The following is a 19823-nucleotide window of genomic DNA, read 5'->3' on the forward strand; positions in this document are numbered from 1 at the left end:
ATGGCTTTGAAATTTCTTGCAGCCTATAAGAAATGAAGGAGGGAATAACATTTTTTCTGCTGAAAATCTGCATCTCTCATGGACGCTTGTCAACAAAAGATGAAGTGTTACACTGTCTCTAAAAACAAGGAACAGTTCTAGTGTCATGGGGTTCACTGGATACTATTTGTCCAGGGAACTAACTAATCAATACATATTGCATTTTCTTTTTGTTTTTTAACTTTTATTTAGCCAGGATAATATGATTATTAAGATTAAAAATGTCTTTTACCAGTGTGTCTTGGCCAAGACAGGCAGCAATATCATCACTGGTATTTGAATAGACTAATAACACATATCTGAATACAAATGGCAATGATATACGAAATAAGAATACAAATGTACAAGTTGCAGTTGATTGCAGAAGAATGGAGTTGTAAATTTAAGTGCTGTTTTTCCAGATTTGCCGTAAACATTGGCGATTTTTGGGAAAGACAATAACTTTCCACTTTTTGGATGAATGAAAGTCAACAATTTAAATGGGAACAGACCAAGAATATCCTTTGTAAATAAAAACGAGTAACATTCAACTTAAGCATAGAAAGTACAATTGTGGGTAAGGGTTTGAAGGTTTGTAATAATTCTCAGGGCTGACATAAAGGTAGAAACAAAATGTATCTTTCTTGCCTCAAAGGATAGATGTGATTCTAAAATAAATACCCAGTTTCAAGTTAATCTTTTTCACTGTAAATTAGGAATTTTTATTCCTAACTTATTTGGGGATACTAGGTCAGTCTAAAAGCTATGATAATTAAAAGGTTCAGTGGTTTTATTTTAAATTTAAAAACACTACCAGTTTATTTTTGTCAGCATTTAAAACAAATGCATTAAACTCTGGTTGCAGCTGACAGAAAGCCTGGCTATAAAAGATAGAGGAGTACATTACCATATTATCTGCATAAAAATGAAAGCTTCATCTTGTAATATTATCACCAAGATTGCTTAAATATAATGGTAAATAGCAGTGGTCCTAGAACTGAACCCTGGGGCACACCTTTAGCTACATTAAGCAACCTGGAAGTGATCTCTTCTACCTGCACACACTGATCTGGTAGATCAAATGTCAGCATCAGGTTATGTTTGCAAATACAATGATAAGTAAGAAGTGACCCACCTTTGTGGTATGTGACATGTTTATCAAAATATAAACATAAGAATAAAACGGGGTGTCGACTGAAGCGTCCCTGAGTTTATGTAGTTTCATCATTTAAATTCTCTGATGAAAACCATAAGTAGACCCTGTCACATAACACTTTTTTTCTATGCTGACTGACAATCTTTTATTTGATATTGTAGTAATACAGTGGACATCCTTAAATTATGTTAGTGATTGTTTTTTTTTACCTGGGGCCCTGAAGATGTTAATTTGGGCTATAGCTTTCAAACTGAAGCTACATCTAGCTATAAAGGAGCTGTGTGTATTATTGACAGCACATCATCTCTTCCCTCTCAGCTTCTATATCTCCATCTCTACCCCCCACCCTTCTGTTGACTCCTCTCGTCTTTCCTGTCCCCGTGGCCACCACAGCGTGACAGGTGACTGACGACGCTAACAATAGTGGGCGCGGCTGCCCCTGCTCAGTAAAGCACAAGCAGCATGATAAATTACCTTCATCAGTTTGTTTTGCCAACAGCCCACACAGGTCATCACCAAGGCCGGTCGTGACATTTTGTTGCGTACTGTATATGCAAATACCTGCCAATCAATTAGCGCGTTGCTCCCCGTGCTCCCTGCGCTGCCCATTGTGATTAAAATGAATTGATTGCAGGCTAAAATCAACACCAGCCAGCCTGCCAGAAGCTGAGGGGTCAGCAGGACATGACAAAGTAAATGGGGGGGGGGGGGGGGGGGGGGTACCAAGTTATTTTATGTTTCTATTTTCTATTGCCATCACAACTGCAGTCATAAAACACAGTTAAATTTGCTGAAAATGACAAAATTGCAATGGAAACAGACTGAGCGATAAATCTGAGGAAGCCTGTCAATGCTTTCTGCAGATCAGGACGATATGTGATGGGAAATGATGGTGGCAGCAACATCATGAGCAGCTTGAAGCCTGCTGGTTATCTCGGCCAAGTCACATGTGTTCTATATGTATGAGTATGATTTTACATGCATGTCACACAGGATCCTGAGGGTTTTTAGTAAGCACCGACAAGACTGATGGACAAAGAGCAAGAGCTTTGCAGGCTGTTAAGAAGAAAAATACAATCAGTTTTTAATTTAGTATCAAGGGCTTAAAAGAGGGGTAAACAACTCACTGCTGGTTTACAGAGGGACTGATTAAAAGAAGAACTCATCATTCAAAACCATGCCCGCTTACACAAACTGTGATTGCACAGGAAAAGCAGAGTGCAAGAAAGTAGAGGGTGCAATTCTTTAAAAACACTTCTTTTTAACCCTGTGATTTTGGAGGATTTGGGCTCCTGTGTTGTTTTTCTGTGCATGGACAAGTAGTCAAATTTTCTCCTGTAACTACAGTACTGTGCAAAAGTCTTGACTCACACTACATTCCTTTATATTTGCCTTTCCAGCAGCTAGACTTCACTGTATTTTTATAGTCTTGGGCAGTAGCTTGCCATGCTTTCATGAGATAATTCAAAGTTTCGAGCATAACAAGGGCACTTAATTCAAGGATGTTGTGTCTACATATTACTAACAACTTAGCAAAGAAGCAATTATTGTTTCTTATGGGACTATGTATCATTTTATCTTGAGGGACTTTGAGTAAACCCAGAATCTCTTTTAGTAAATCTACAAAAGATGTCAATGATAATACAGGTTGACAGCCATTAAATAGCATTTTTGAGGAAACTGGACAAGTGGCGCACAAAAGATGAACCGTATCTAAAAGTCGTGTCCTTTAACAATAAGGAGAAAGATCTGATACGGGGCTTTCAGAGATGGATCTGGCTGTTAAGCTGATCCATCTACTGTTCACTGACGCCTCATAGTAGTCTCAGTGGAAAGATGGCTGCCAGAAAGTTACTATAAAATAACAACTATTGACTTTCAGGCTTTTTAGAATGGTACAAACTCTGCCTTACATTATGTATTTCCATGTATGTTTGCACATTTACAAAAAATCGCTGCACTTATTTCACATTTTCACACACATAAAGTAAAACAGTAGAGCATAGAATAGTAAAAATGAGTTGTGACTCAAGAAAATATTTCCTGCCTGCAAGCTATTCTCAGACCTTCTCCTCCTCACCTTCCCCAACGCATCTTGGCCTTCCTCTCTCCATCATCATTGACTTCAGCAGCAGCACATTGTGTAGGTCGGGCTCACCCACCTCCAGTCTCACTGCAGCACCACCATCTTCTACATAAAAACGAGCAGATACCTTGACTTTTTAAAAAAATCATGAAATAATTCCTGCAGTGGCACACTATCACTGAGTTTCTCCTATTATTTTACAAGAAGCTGCCATTAGCAATCAAGCCATTTTATTCAGTAATTGCAGGGCCTGGTTAGGGTTTAGGTACAGCTGTGACACTTCAGTCACCACAGTTTCCATACATGCTGATTATCCTCAACATTCATTAACCTAAAAGGTTCATATGTACGTGCAGGTATTTGTGCATCTTTTTAGGATTATGGTTCATTGGGTTTAGTCCATCAGCGGTGGATTATGGCATGTTTGATCACAGAGGCCACGCATTCAAATAAACACTGCCTGATCCATCCGATCGACCTTATGTGGGTAAAGACGTACATATTCAATCATTCTTTTCTTTTCACTGCTGGAAAATAAAGCACATAGCAAGTTCTAAACAAATTTCTTCACCCATTAATTGTTTGTAATTTATGACTTTAAACAGTTATGGCCACTGTTGTTGGTGTTTTTGGATTTTAATCATATTATTTATCGCTGGTTCTGCTGTGTAGCTCTAAATATTATGAACAGACAGACCTCCAGCTGCAGTCAGATTTCTAACCATTTGCTCGCAGTGCTGTTTGCAGCAGCAGTCAGACAACCTCTGAGATCATGATCCAAGTTTTAGTGAATGAAAAATAATAATAATAAAAATCTAATGTAGAATAATCAATGGATGTTATAAGATACTTATCAAACAGAAGACAAAGAAAGATTAATGTTGTTTCTGTCATTTATATTTGTTGGCATGGCTCTGTTCTGGGAGAGTTAGTTTTGTATTTCTCATTATTTTTGTTTGGTTTTCAATGGGTTTCAGCCTTATATATATTATTTATATCATGTAATCATGCATTAAGTTTATTAGTTCAGTAGTATTTTTATTTCTTTTAAATATTACAATTTGGTCACTGTTTCTGGAACAGATTGAAGCGGTTCAGAACAAGTATTACAGTATTATAATGATACAATAAACTAATAAACTCTGAATAAACATGTGCTCTTATACATGTTGTGTTGACAAAACGACTTAAATGGTTATATCGAGATCAGTATATTAGTTATCAGAGATGTTCTTTTATTCTTTGTATGTGGAACTTAAAAATAAAACCTTTAGAGACCAGAAGGTGAGCCCATGGCAACCAAGGAAAAACTGCCTATTCCCAAACTGGTTGGAGAGTGGTTGCTGGAGGTTTCTGGTAGTTGCTAGGTGAAACTGGTTGCAAAGAGGTATATAAACTTATTTAACTTATAAAAAATCTTGCACAATACACCAAAAAACCCAAAGCTCTTGCTTTGGTTGCAATTGGCAAACTTGTCTGCAAGTTGTTCCCAGTAGTAAAGAAGTAATAATTCTGTAGCAAACTACAAACAAGCATGAATTCAGTGCGTTACAGAGGTGTTATGTCCCTAATGGTTGTACAGTCAGGTCCAGATTGTTGATCAATCAGATTTATTATAGTTTTTCAGCCTAATGATGCCCTCCTTCACTTGACTCGACATCTCTTTGGACCTCATTCTGAGAGTTGCAGTGAACAACTCAGGAGGAGAGTTTGTACCTCGGGACGTAGAGCAGGTTTTCTATCAGACGAAAAGTGGGTGGTTTGATCACCAGCTCCTCCATGTTGGGTGTTAAAGTATCCTATCCAGTTACCCTGATGTATTTGTATCAGTGTTACAAAAAGTGTTTAGGCACAGAATAAAAAGCAATAAGAGGATGTTTTCATGATTGGGTGAATGAGTTATATAGAAAAAAAGTTTTCGGTTAGAGTAGAAAAGTGTTATATAAGTACCACTCCATTTTTTCTGCTTTATCTACAGGGAACGGGCCTCACATTGACACAAAAAAAGATTTGCAGTAAAATTTTGAATCCCGAAAGATTTGGGTCTATGTAGAAAATTTGTTGGAATTTCTAAATATTAACTGAACACTGTTGTTAACCCAGCTGAATAAAAGATGACCGATCAGAGGCAAAGTAACCTAAAGTTGACCAAATGCTTGTGGTCTCAGCTGTAGCTAAAATACTATCTGTCTTCCTGCCTACCTAACCAGATTCTATAGTCCAGAGTTCACAGCATGAATGAGCAGTTCTTGTTTTAGGATCGAGTGTGAACCAGTGACTGCTTTTATTGCACTTTTCAGAACAAAATTATGACTCCATTCGCGTTTGTGTGGCAGCCTGTTTGCTTAATTTGCATGCTTGTGCATTCATTGTGCGTGTGCTTGAACAATATTCAGTGGGTGTGTTCCTAATGTTAAGATGAACAGGGAAAATTGGGGGGGGGTGCGCAGTAAACTGCACCACAGTGCATAGCCCTTGCATAATTCATAGCTCTGCACTGAGCCATAATCTTTCCTCAGTGTGCTAATGAAAGCTGCAGCGCTGCATTTTTACTGCATGTAAGTCAAGCTGATGTTAATGTGGCAGGAGAGAGAACATTGCATCATGACTGGGTACACTGGCTTCTCACTCCTGCCATTTCTACTTTGTCCCTCCAGACACTTGCACCGGCTTTAATCCAACAGTCCATCAAATGTCACTGGGGGCTGATGATTCACACACACTTTTATGGTTTTTCAAAGCCAGAGAATGGGTTTGTGGGGAAGAGAACACCGTTAGATAGGAGGTTTGTGTGGCCAGTAATGAACAAATTCCTGCAGGTAGAGGTGATCCAGCTGCAACTGGCTACCTCGACAGCAACACGTTTCGCAATTCCCATTCAGGACTGAGAATCGGCGAGCAAAGCCAAATCTCCCCCTGATTTTCTTTCAAAGAAACTTTATGTTTATATGATGAATAATGTGCATTAGCAGCAAATCATTCACACTCCTTTCCTCTCCCCTCTTTCCCTCCCATTGCCCATCAGTTCTGTGGGTTTGCCTCATTGAGTGCACTGGAGTGAAACCGATGTGCATGGTCACGCTCAATAGCTCCACGCTGCTCAGCACGGGGATATTAGTGTACTCTGCCAGACGGTTTGGATACAGTCCTCTGACATCACTTGGAAAGAATCGGCTTTATATCTTTCAGCCCCTGACGCGTGTTTTAGTGCCCCACATACAGAGATCCAGACGAGGGGTATAGGAGAGTTAAGCCACTGATAAATGCTGACAAGAGAGAAGACACTGAAATTGTTTAGTTGACTGAAAAAGGACAGCGAGGGACAGATTCTATAGAATGGTTCATGATAGTGGAAATGAGCGGGGATGACATGCGTTCTCTACACTGTTTATCCCACAGCATGACATCATGATTTAGCTTCTTTTTTTTCTTTTCTTTTCTTTTTTTTTTCACCAAAATCAAAGAACCTTTTTTGTTTAAAAATTTCAGGCATGATTTCCTGTGAAAAGCTTCAATTCTTCCCCACAAGAGACCCTGAATTTGAACCAGAAGGAATAGCTCAAGGCAGGAGACAACTGTGAGTCTTGTAGGCGTTCTTGTGCTTCCACATTAGTCTCACTCCAGGCTTCATGGCTGACGTGATGTCTCTGAATAAAAGTGGGCGTGTGCTAGGTGTTATAAAAAATGGGAGCGCTTTATTAATTTCAAACAGAGCAAATAATCTAAAGAATGAATTTTCTGTGTCTCCCTGTCTGTGGGGCTAAGCTAACGTGACAGTGGGAGATGAACTCATTATCACAGGCGATGGCTTTAAAAGGCTCGCCTAACACCTCGCCACCTGAGGTTCATTCTTGGGTGGTTCATGTCAATCGCCTCGCAGCTTTATAAACCGGGCAGACTTCTGAGGCAGGAGCTTGCAATGAGCTTATCCATTATTCTGAGAAAAATTCCCTTTCTATTTTTAAGAGAAGAGAGGAAACCGTGGAACATGGAAAAGACAGCGCGTGGACCATCTCGCTCTCCACGTTTCCTCTTTGATTAAATTCTTTTTATTAGGATTTTTTTCTTCCTTCTCTTTCTTCATCTCGACCGACTTACAGTGTCCTGTTGAAAAGCTGAAATACAATGCACTATATTTTGAGTTAATCATGTGTTCAGCTGAACTTATCTCATGCTATGCTGCATTGACATCAGTACTTATAATAAGAAAGAAGCTTAAAATCCAAGAAAAGTTTTAAGAAGCTGTCAAAATGCTCATGCTGGGCTTGTGATTCAGTAACATCCTCTCTTCCAAGAATGTCTCTTCAGAGCAGAGGAGAATACAAATTGGAGTGTGTGCTGCAAAGTCACAACCTAAAAAGGAGGACAGTGTTGTTTTTTTCCCCCCTTTGGTATAAATCTTTTGAAATTTGCCCAGCACATCTGTCTGTTTTGGCTCATCCCCCATGAGACAGATTACTTTAAAAGTTACACTGCAATATCTCATAGATATTTGCTAACAACCTGTCACTTCTAAGCTGAAGCAGTATAGTCTGAAAACCCCTCCAGAAAAGAATATTTGGCTTAAAGGTTCGATGTACATATTCACTTGTTTGCTAAGTTTACTATGAGGATGGTTTCCACTGTCATGGCTTTCTGATTAAAACAAAAAGGAAAAAAATTATGTCCAATTCCAATCTGCTCCCTACATTGACTTGAGGATAACTCCATTACACTCAATCATCTCTTATGTTACAGTCACGAAAGGAAATGCAGCGGTAGCAGGACTGAAATTGTTGTGACCGTGTGCAATGAACTTGCAGTCTTGTTTCAAATAAAATGATTGTTTTGAAGATGGAGACCAGGTTTAAAACCACTTGCAGTCAGTTGCCATCTTCAAAGCAAGTTTGGTGGATCAAAACCTGGATATAACCTGGCAATAACAGAGAGTCAGTCTGCTATCAGTTTGCAATTGAATGGGGTCTAGTTGTGATGTGAGTAATCATTGGAAATCTGCTGAAAACTAGTTGCTGTCTGCATGCAGAGAATTTCTCATTAAATATTTAGACTGAGAGAGCCAGAACCTCATAGATCTGAAATAAAATATCAGAAATGTCTCCATAAACGGTGACGTGGGTCCTGCAGGTCAAAAATTTAACTGTAAAATGACAAAGGCAGTCAAGCAGCCTTCCTTTTATACAGGAATATAACCAGAAAAGAAGCAGCTGAGTCCTCCTATTGCAAAGAAACACAAGTTCATCAATGCAAACAAACTCAGATTGATTGTTATATGTTGACAGATTGTAAGCATTTATAAATAAGACAGTTATTATTTACAAACCCTACGAATCTGTCTGAGAGTGATTGCAGTCAGTCTAAGCCCGAATGTGACTGTTTTAAGACAGGTTGCCTCCCACCAGGCAACCTTTCCACTGGTGATCAAAAGTGATCGCTCAGAGCTTGAGGATATTACTGGTCACCACAACTACATGCAACATTACTCTGTTTCCTAGTCACAAGGAGGTTGCTGTCCTATTTGTCATTAAATACACTGGCATGCCTTATAGAAAGCCTCACTATTCTGTTATTTATCAGCATCAGTGGCAGTTCATGCTGCTATTACATGGATGTATTCAGATCATGTCCATCTCTCACTCTAAAATGCACCTAATGTGTTTCAGGAATTTAGAGCATTTCCAAAGGCTCCAAACTGCCTTTATGCGCTTCTTTCTTCCTGATCTTTATTATTGGCATTCATAACAAAAGCAATAAAAAATGCACAAAAAATGTAGAACAGGGTCATGTAAAGTACAGTGAACAAATAACTACTTCCTCTCTATAAAAAGTTCTGCAACTTGTGATCATAATTATGCATAAATTCTTTTTTCTCTGTCTGCAATTGCTGTGCTAGACACACAAAAAAGACCTAAAGGCTCAAATATCTGTCACTGGTAAAAGCTCTGAAGTTACAGACAACAATCCACAGATTCTGCCTTCAGTATATAACATGTGCTGCACATGCAAGAAGTGTGGTAGTCTGAATAAATGTATATTGGATGTTGGGGTCCTTATAACCCATTCCCTTTCTAGTTTTTTAAGAATGACAGTTAATTCCATATGTTCCACATGAACCTACAAAGAAATGTGCGAGTGGATATGGAGAGGGTGTAGGGTGGATACCATTTGCTGTTAAAAGATCAAAGTTAAAAGAGGCAAAACTGTGGCTTAACTGACACGCACAAACACACAAACAAAAACAAAAATGCAGGAAGCATGAGAATTGATCTTGAATTAAATGGTAAATAAATCAGAACATTGTTGAGCAGTTATTCTCAACAGATGTAGCACATGTCCCGCAATATTTTTGAAAATACAGGTTCCAGCAAAGGTCACAAATACAGACACACAATAGGTGACGCGCAAAATGCTAAAGCTCTCCCTAAATGTTAACATAAAAATAAAGTTTTGACACAAACCACAGTCTTGTCCTTTAGCCACTGAAGAACTGCTGTAGTAGACGCCCAGTATTCTGAGGATAACTGACTGATATTATGTGTCAAAGTGAAGGTTCTACTTTTAAAGGAAAATAACACAGATGTAATAATAATAATGGATTGGATTTATATAGCGCTTTTCAAGGCACCCAAAGCGCTTTACAATGCCACTATTCATTCACTCTCGCATTCACACACTGGTGGAGGCAGCTACGGTTGTAGCCACAGGTGCCCTGGGGCAGACTGACAGAAGCGAGGCTGCCATATCGCGCCATCGGCCCCTCTGGCCAACACCAGTAGGGTAAAGTGTCTTGCCCAAGGACACAACGATCAGGACAGAGAGCCCGGGGATCGAACCGGCGACCTTCCGGTTACAGATACGCTTCCCAACCCCCTGAGCCACGGTCGCTCCTTGTAGGTGAGTATGGGGAACAAAACAGCTTTTTTCATGCAATGATCACATAAAATAATACTACAGTAAACCAAAAACCAAAATGCCATTTCAAAACTGTATAAAGTGTGAAACAGTACACACAGTACTGCCTTATGCCTGCATAGCAAAAAAAGAGTTTGTGCCTTTCTAGTAAGCTTGAAAGTCAATATTTGGTATGACCACCTTTATTCTTCAACATAGCCTGAAAGTTTCTTAGTCAAGCTTTCTTGTCATTTTTTAAGTATTCTTCAGGAATAGTTCTTCGGCCTTCTTGAAAGCTAAAAGTTCTTCTTTGGATGTTGACTGCCTTTTGTTCTGTTGTCTGCCAAGATCTATCGGCTATCGGCTATCGGACAAAGTACCGGACTCCGCAATACAACTGCCGGGGTTCTCTGTGCACCGCGCGGACAGGTCACAGGATCTTACTGGGAAAAGCAGAGGCGGTGGTGTGTGTTTCATGATCATGATCAACAACAGCTGGTGTGATTATGCGAACGTGCACCCGGTCAAATCCTTCTGCTCACCGGACCTGGAGTACCTGATGATTAAGTGCCGGCCATTCTGGCTACCGAGGGAATTTACAGCAGTGATTATTACGGCTGTTTACATTCCCCCACAAGCCGACACTGACCGTGCACTCAGGGAACTGTACAGCGCGATCAGCAGCGAGGAAACCGCACACCCAGAGGCAGCGTTTATCACAGCCGGAGACTTTAATAAGGGAAACCTGAAGAAAGTCTCACCAAAACTCCATCAACACATCCTTTTCAACACACGTGGAAACCGGCAACTCGACCACTGTTACACCTCTTTCCGGGATGCGTACAAAGCCCTCCCCCGCGCCCCATTCGGCCAATCAGATCACTGCTCCATCCTGCTCCTGCCCGCCTACAGGCAGAAGCTGAAACAGGAAGCTCCAACCCGGAGGGCGGTGCACTGTTGGACGGACCAATCAGAGTCTGCGCTGCGGGACTGTTTTGATCACGCGGACTGGGAAATGTTTCACGTGGCCGCCAGAGACATTGATGAATACACAGACTCAGTCTGTGGATTTATCAGGAAATGCGTGGAAGATGTCGTCCCATCCAGAACAGTCAAATCCTTCCCAAATCAAAAACCCTGGATTAACGGAGATGTTCGCGCGGCACGGAACACCGCCTTTGCCTCCGCGAACACATCGGACTACAAACACGCACATTACCAACTCCGGAAGACGATCAAAGCAGCCAAACGTGAGTACAGGGACAGGGTGGAACAACAGTTTGACAACCCTCGGAGTATGTGGCAGGGACTAAACACGATCACAGACTTTAGAGGGAAAACCAGCACACCGCAGACCACGGCCTCTCTGTGTGAGGATCTAAACGTATTCTACGCTAGATTCGACACAGCGAACACCATGAGACCGGACAGTGTGCGCACCGCGGATGACGTCAGTGCGCACACTGTGTCTGAGGAGGATGTGCGGAGGTGCTTCAGGAAGGTGAACGCACGCAAAGCTACTGGTCCGGACGGGATTCCCGGCCGCGTCCTCAGGTCATGCGCAGCTCAGCTGGCTGGAGTGTTCACGCACATCTTCAACCTTTCCCTCTCTCTGTCTGTAGTCCCAGCCTGCTTCAAAATGGCCACCATCGTCCCTGTACCCAAATCCTCCACCATCTCCTCATTGAACGACTGGCGACCTGTAGCCCTGACCCCCATCGTAAGCAAATGCTTCGAGAAGCTGGTCAGGGACTTCATCTGCTCTGCACTACCCGACTCACTGGACCCTCTACAGTTTGCATACCGCCACAACAGGTCCACTGATGATGCCATAGCCCTGACACTACATACTGCCCTGTCACACCTGGAGAAGAGAGACACGTATGTGAGAATGCTGTTTGTAGATTACAGCTCAGCATTCAATACCATCGTTCCCTCGAAGCTGGACAGGAAACTGCAGGATCTAGGACTGAGCAGCTCCCTCTGCAGCTGGATCCTTAGCTTCCTGTCTGACAGACGCCAGGTGGTCAGACTGGGCAGCATCACCTCATCCCCCATCACACTGAACACTGGTGCTCCACAGGGGTGTGTACTGAGCCCTCTCCTGTACTCACTCTACACTTACGACTGCACGGCCACTAACAACTCCAACATCATTGTGAAGTTTGCGGACGACACTACAGTGGTGGGTCTTATCACCAACGGTGATGAGACGGCCTACAGGGAGGAGGTCAGCGCCCTGACCCACTGGTGTCAAGACAACCATCTCACCCTCAACGTCGCAAAGACAAAGGAGTTGATAGTGGACTTCCGGAGGTGCAGAGAAGTACATACCCCCATCACCATCAGCGGCGCTGCTGTGGAGAGAGTGAGCAGCTTCCGGTTCCTTGGTGTACATCTGGCTGAGGATCTTACGTGGTCAGTACACACAAACAAAACAGTGAAGAAGGCGCAGCAGCGCCTCTTCTTTCTCAGGAGACTGAAAAGATTCGGCATGAGCCCCCGCATCCTCAGGACCTTCTATCGCTGTGCCATTGAGAGCATCCTCACTGGATGCATCACCACCTGGTATGGCAACAGCACCGCCTACAACTGCAAAGCTCTCCAGCGAGTAGTGCGGTGCTCTGAACGGATAATTGGAGGTGAGCTTCCCTCCCTCCAAGACATCTACAGGAAGCGGTGCCTGAGGAAAGCGGGGAGGATCATCAAGGACTCCAGTCACCCCAGCCATAAACTGTTCAGACTGCTTCCATCAGGAAGGAGGTTCTGCAGCATCCGGTCCCGTACCAGCAGACTGAGAGACAGCTTTTTCCATCAGGCCATCAGACTGCTGAACACGTCATAGACACCTCAGCTTCACTACTGGAACTTCAACATTATGCACTCCACACTGTATATAAATGCCACTTGTTTTGCACATATTCAACTCTGTATATTTTATATATTTTATTATTATTATTATTATTATTATTATTTTATTTTATTTTTTTACTATTTAATTTGTAAAAATGTGTATACACACACACACACACACACACACACACACACACGTAGGAAAATATTTAGTATACACATCCAGAAATGCATACACTATTATATATTGTACATATATTTATTAGTTTCAGGTTGGCCATTCTTGTATTTTGCTCGTTTGTGTTGTTGTGTTTGCACATCTCTGTTGCTTGTGGGGCTCGCACACAAGAATTTCACTCACATGTGCTGTGCCAGTGTGCCTGCACATGTGATGTGACAATAAAAAGTGATTTGATTTGATTTGAGATGATCCCACACTCCTTCAATAATGTTGAGGTGCGGGCACTCGGGAGGCCAATCCATGACTGATCATTTTCTAATTCAAGTGCTTTTTTTTCATTCAAGTATGGTTTTACTGGATTGTCTGAGTGTTTCAGATCATTGTCATAGTGGAAAACTAAGCTGCTGCCAGACTCTTTCCAGATGTTACTGTATGATGACTTATATGTGTCCATAATTCCATCATTTTTGGCAAGCTCCCCAACATCACCGGCTGAAATGCAATCCCAAACCATGATAGAGCCTCCATTCTGTTTTAAAGATGGCTGTAGACACTCACAGCTTGTTCTAAGTTAAAATGGACCTAAAATAATAAATATTGGTAACTGAATATGGTCATTTTTTTAATTCAGTAAAAGTATGCTGAATAGCTTTCACTCGTGTTTAAGTAGACTGGTGTAAGACAGCACTTTCACTCCTGTTTAGAGTGAAATCCCATTTGAGCTCTTATCTTTGATGGAAGCAGCCCTGTTGATTTTAAAATAACATCAAAATCATTTTGCTGTTAAAAAGAAATCCATAATAATAATAAAATACAGAATTTGTGTCTGTGATGAGGTATCCCCCCCCTCAAAGAAAATTAATTGAGTATTTTGAGACCCTTTTGGCTAACCAGTCTTAATATATGTAATATAATCTGTCTAAAAAATTAACAACATGGCTTTAGAGCTAAATATTAGAACTATTAGTAGTATCCTAGTACCCTTTAACTAGCTTAATAGTTTTTTGCTTCCTTTCACATAATCTTAATTTAAAAAAAGAATTTAACTTTTATTTAACCAGGAAGATCCCATTGAGATTAAAAACCTCTTTTTTTTTAACCCAGTCGTGCATAAATTATGACAATCTCAATCAGGATTTTTTTTCTTAACTATTTTTATTCATCTTTAGACATGAAAAGATAAATAAAAATACTTAAAATCCTGACTGAGTTTGTCATAATTCATGCATGACAGGGTTTAATAACAATAATTACACTGAAACATGTCGTGCATCTATAGTAACATTAACCGACCAGTGGGTGGCTGGGTATGGAGTGACACATCGATGTCCAATGTAGTGGTTTATGTGCAAGCATACCATCAATATTGACACAAATACAAGAAAACAGCCTTTGAATAGCTGTAACTGCAGGGATCACTATGTGTGAAAGGCTTAAGCGAGACCTGACTAAGATAGGCAGCAGCAAGTATCTCACAGTTACAAAAATTACACATTTAAACACAGGCAACAACAACAACAACACACACACAAAAACAATATAAACAATTAAATAAAATTACAAACAATTTAACTGAAACAGTTGCATGTTATGGAATACTTTAATAATTTGATAATTATTTTCAAACTGAATAATTTGAAAATGCATTTTTGAAACAAATGAGGGGGTGGCTCGAGACTTTTGCCCAGCACTGTATTCCTCTCACTTGCAGTAAGTCTATAAAATGTCATGCTTTTGATTTTGACAGTTAGATGAAGTGTTCTGCATGCGATGCCTTACACAATGAAGTGATTCTAACATATTTTGGAGCCTAACAAGGATTGAGAAATGTGCTTTGTGTTGTGCACAAGTAACAAAAGTCTGTGAAGCTCTTCACACATTGTTTTGACATCTTCAACTGAGATCATTGATAATAATTAGAATGTTTGGGAAATTCACTTATTCTTTTGGCTGATAGTACATATCTCTCTCTCTCTCTCTCTCTCTCTCTCTCTATATATATATATATATATATATATATATATATATATATATATATATATATATATATATATATATATATATATATATATATATATATATATATATATATATATATATATATATACAATCCAAAGTTTAAGTGACTTTGTTTTTTGTTCAGTGTTTCCATTTCTGAGGTTCCTACAAGCCATTTTAGGCCAAGTATTTTGAGCAACACACAGGGAGGGAACCTGACCTGATCACAGTGACCTGCTGCTTTCTCTGCCTCTGCGGCGCTTCACGGGATACTTGGTCCCTGCAGCAGCTGTGTTCCAATTAGAGAGCCCTGACTTCTGTGGCCTGTATTAGCATTTCATTTAGGCTCCCTTGCTCCTCACCTGGCTCCCGTGGTGTGGTGGTCCACCACAAACTGTCACCGGCTCAGACCACTTGGCTGAGACTGCCCACCAATCCCACTAATTGACTCCTGATCTTCCCACAGTGCGCAGGTGAGCCCACACCACATTAGCTTAGATTTAACATGCAATCTGGAGGAATATCACCTAAACTTCTTAGTGCATCCCCTGTATAAGTCAGATAAGAGTTGTTGTAAAAGACACCGAGACAGCTTGTATGGAGGCTAATTTTGAACATAACCTGCATTGCTTATACTCCCAGAGACACCAGGTCTTAAAGGCAATCTCATTGTATGTTTCTAATACTTTACTAACAGTAGCGGAGTTTTTCCAAATCATATTTTCAAGCGAGATAATATCACCAACCACAGGTCCTTTGTACCGCGGTGTGAACATTAAGGGAGTCACGCTGCTGGCTGTGACTGCAGAGGGGTGCCCCGCAGAGAATGAGAGATTCCTCTAATCACTGCTTGCCTGGGGTGAGGGCTGCAGAGGGCCAAGCATTGCAGTCTTATCTCTAGGAAACATGCCACAGCGACTCACACATGAGCACACGCGCAAGTACTTTTTATGCGCGTCCGCCAGGATGCACACATACACAGACAACAGCGAGCTCGCTCCCTCGGCAGCTGAGATATCCAAAGGAAGGCGGATACATACAGGCAGCGCTCACTGTGTGTACTGAATTATCTCAAGTATTCAAATAATATTATATGCTACGTTATTATATAAAGAGAATCCCTGGGCTACCATTGTTGAGGGGGTCTTGAAAGAAGTGATTCCTAAGTTTATTTCCCTGGCTGCTCCAGGATATAAAAAGATTTGAAAAGATCTTTAAAAGATAATATATACACTCATAACTTGCACAACATAACTCAATTTCCATTTTGGTTTACATAAGTTATTGAAAAATGTGTTAATAACAGAGGGGGGAGGGGGTTCACAGCCGCTGGGTATCAAGGCAGGGACTGTATTCTTCTCTCACTTAATTAGGGGGGTTTCAATCGAGAGAAACACCAACAGTCATTTCACTAAACAATTGGTTTCATTTTGCAACGACACGGCACCTAGTGGAATTACAGATGGCCTATCAATTAGAGCGCACAAGAATTACACAACACATTCTTTCTGTTAAAAAGCAGGCCGCTTCATCAGTCCTAAATCTGCCAGTAAATAAAATATATGTCAACCTTTTGTCCAAGCTAAATAACCTTATGAATTTGGTTCTAGAATGAAGTGTGCATTAGTAAACAAGAACGACTGCTGCTACTCTGTGCTAGACCCAAACAGAATCTTAGAGCTTTAAATAAAACTTCAACCAAACTATTTTGCATAGGAAAAACTTAAAAATTACACTTAAAAGGTTGCAACATCTAGTAGAATGACAAATTCTATACAACAAAATCTGCAAACTATGCTTTTTTTTGGTTTAGACTTTCTGGATGCATGCATAATCCCCCATCGTTCCAGGAAGCAGTTAGTTTCCATTTAGTTTTGTACAATATGAAAATCGACTAAATGACAGTTGAAATCTATTTGGGATGTGTAATCCATCACAGAGTCTGCCAAGTCTGTGTTCATTTTTGTCAAAGTCATACTATTGCTGCCTGGTAATACAGTTTATATGCAAACGGATTTGAAATGTTGCCCGCCTTTAACAAGTTGTAAAAGTCTTAACCATCTGGAAAGTTTACTGCCAACATTTTTTTTAAAACCTTTTATTTTCCAAGTGGGACTAGAGACTAATATCTGCTTACTGTGATCATACTAGCTACATATTATCCGAGTTCTAAATTAAGAAAAAAATAGGACACCACCATATCTGGAACTATTAAAAGACTAAAATGACAGTTTTATAAACAGTTTTATAAACATCACCCTCTATTACCAAACCTATCAAAGCTAGATAGATCACTTCTTCTTCCTAGTATTATTGGTAGTCACCATTAATAATCACAATTTTTTTCACAAAATGTGTGTGCATTTTGCCTTCTTTATCTATATTTATATGGGTACAAAGCTTCTTTTTAATGACTACAGAGCAGCTATGCTAAGTATGCTAGTTATGCTAGCGTTGCTACCTACATATCAGGATGGCTACAGTAGATGTGGTATTAACAGGCACAGTTAATAAAACATGGTTATAACTTGGACATCTGAAAAATGAAGCCATTGCAGAAGTGCCTTAAACCTTCATTATTTCTATTAGCCAGCAGGGGGCGACTTCTCCAGGTTGTATAGAGCTGTATAGAGGTCCATAAAGAATTACCCTCACCTATGTTGATCAGTAAAGGCTTGTCTGATGATATTTTAGTTTCAGTCACTACTTTCAGGACTTATTATATTCAACAAGATGTTCATTTTGATCATTATGAGCCTCAATAGAGTCAAAAAGGAAGTAGCAGGTGTACGTTTTTAATTGGCAAGATCAGTTTTCAGTTAGCACAGGGTCAACATCGCAATGAAATGTAAAGAGCAAAATATTAATGAGACATAGTAAAAAGAAAAGAGATATTCAGTTAAGTGACTAAATATATATGTATATATAATATGTATATATACATATATACATATAATAATGTATATATATATATATGTACACACTAGTGATTAAATAAAGAAAATCTTAAATAGGAATGTGACGGGGAGGCAGATGGGATATTGCACAGGAATGAGCAGCAGTACAAACTGAACAGTACAAAAGTTTTTCAGTGGTAGTTATTACAGTATTGCACTTTTTAAAATATAAATATCAATATAAATATCAGTAAAGTGCAGTGACCAGTGCAGATTAAACAGAGTACTTGTGAAGCTGCAGGGTAGCTTCTGAGTGCGTCCTGTGGAGTGTGTGTGTGTGTGTGTGTGTTTAAGTGTTGTGGTTGAGGTGTCGTATGGCTTGATGTTAAAAACTGTTTTTAAGTCTTGTAGTCCGAGCAGACAGACTCCTGTAACGTCTGCCAGATGGTAACAAGGAGAACAGCTGATGTGCGGGGTGGCTGTGGTCCTTGATGATGCTGTGTGCTTTACGGAGGCATCGCTGAAGATAAATGTCCTGAATGGCAGGAAGCCTCATGCCAGTGATGTGCTCTGCTGCCTTCACCACCCTCTGTAGTGATTTACGGCTGCTGGCAGAGCAACTTCCGTACCAAACTGTAATGCAGCTCGTCAGCAAGCTCTCGATCGCACACCTGTAGAAATTTGAGGTGATATTTGCGTTCATGCCAAACTTCCTCAGCCTCCTCAGGAAGTAAAGCCGCTGGCGAGCTTTCCTGTTAGCAGTGTCTGTGTGAAGGGTCTCAAGCACCAACTGTGCTTAATAGATATAAACATACTGAGTACACCAACATTCCAACAAGTGATCTTGATCACTCACTGAATGCTATGAGGCCTTGTTGTTTCAGGCTTTTATTTGATTCAGTTAAAATTCTATTAACATGGATGTAAAACCTGAGTGTTGCTCCTATGCTTTCCCAACCACAGTATGCATTTATCACCACGTTTGTCTTAAGCTGGGACTGTTTTTGTTGCAACCATAAGAAATGGATTACGCTGCTTTCCCGCCCCAGTAAATAGGCTGCCTCCTTGTGAAGGTATAGATGGGTTTGATATAGGATCCTGTTTAACCCAGAAACGACGCCACGGCCCCCGGGACAGCCCATTCCTCACACTGCACATCCATCATGTAGGGCAATCGAATGAATGGGATACTGGGCTTCCCTTGGGGAGAGAGGCGATGTAGAGAGGAAAAGAGGGTGTCAGATTTCACCCAGGCATGTGGGTGGAGGTAACAATAGACCCGCCTTCCACATTTTCCCACTTACGGCGTTCAATTTTTAACGGCCTCTTTTGTCATGCTCCATCATGTTCTGACTGCTAAACAGGAGACAGAGGATCCACAGGGAAGCCAGGTGAAGCCTGGGGAAATCTTCTGTTTAGGCTTGAAACACAGGATCTAGATTGGTGTAGTCGTGCTGGATTGGTGGTGGCTGTGAGGAATTTTCTGTGTTTACCGGCTCATTCTGATGTGCCAGACCTTGTAACAGCTTTTAGGTACCACAAACCCCACCGGAACTATATTAAAAAGCACACAACAGCGCTTTGCCCATCACACTGTGACAGACAGAAACTTATCAAGTCTGCATACCTTGAGCTGAGGCTGAGAATTGTTAAAAAGTCACCTCTAAATTCTCTCCTTTCACGCTGACTTTTAAGGCAGGGCTGATATCAACATTAATCCGTCCAAAGAAATTAGCATAAATTCTT

The sequence above is a fragment of the Rhamphochromis sp. 'chilingali' genome (genome assembly GCF_963969265.1).
Source record: "Rhamphochromis sp. 'chilingali' genome assembly, chromosome: 7".
NCBI classification, from domain to species: Eukaryota; Metazoa; Chordata; class Actinopteri; order Cichliformes; family Cichlidae; genus Rhamphochromis; species Rhamphochromis sp. 'chilingali'.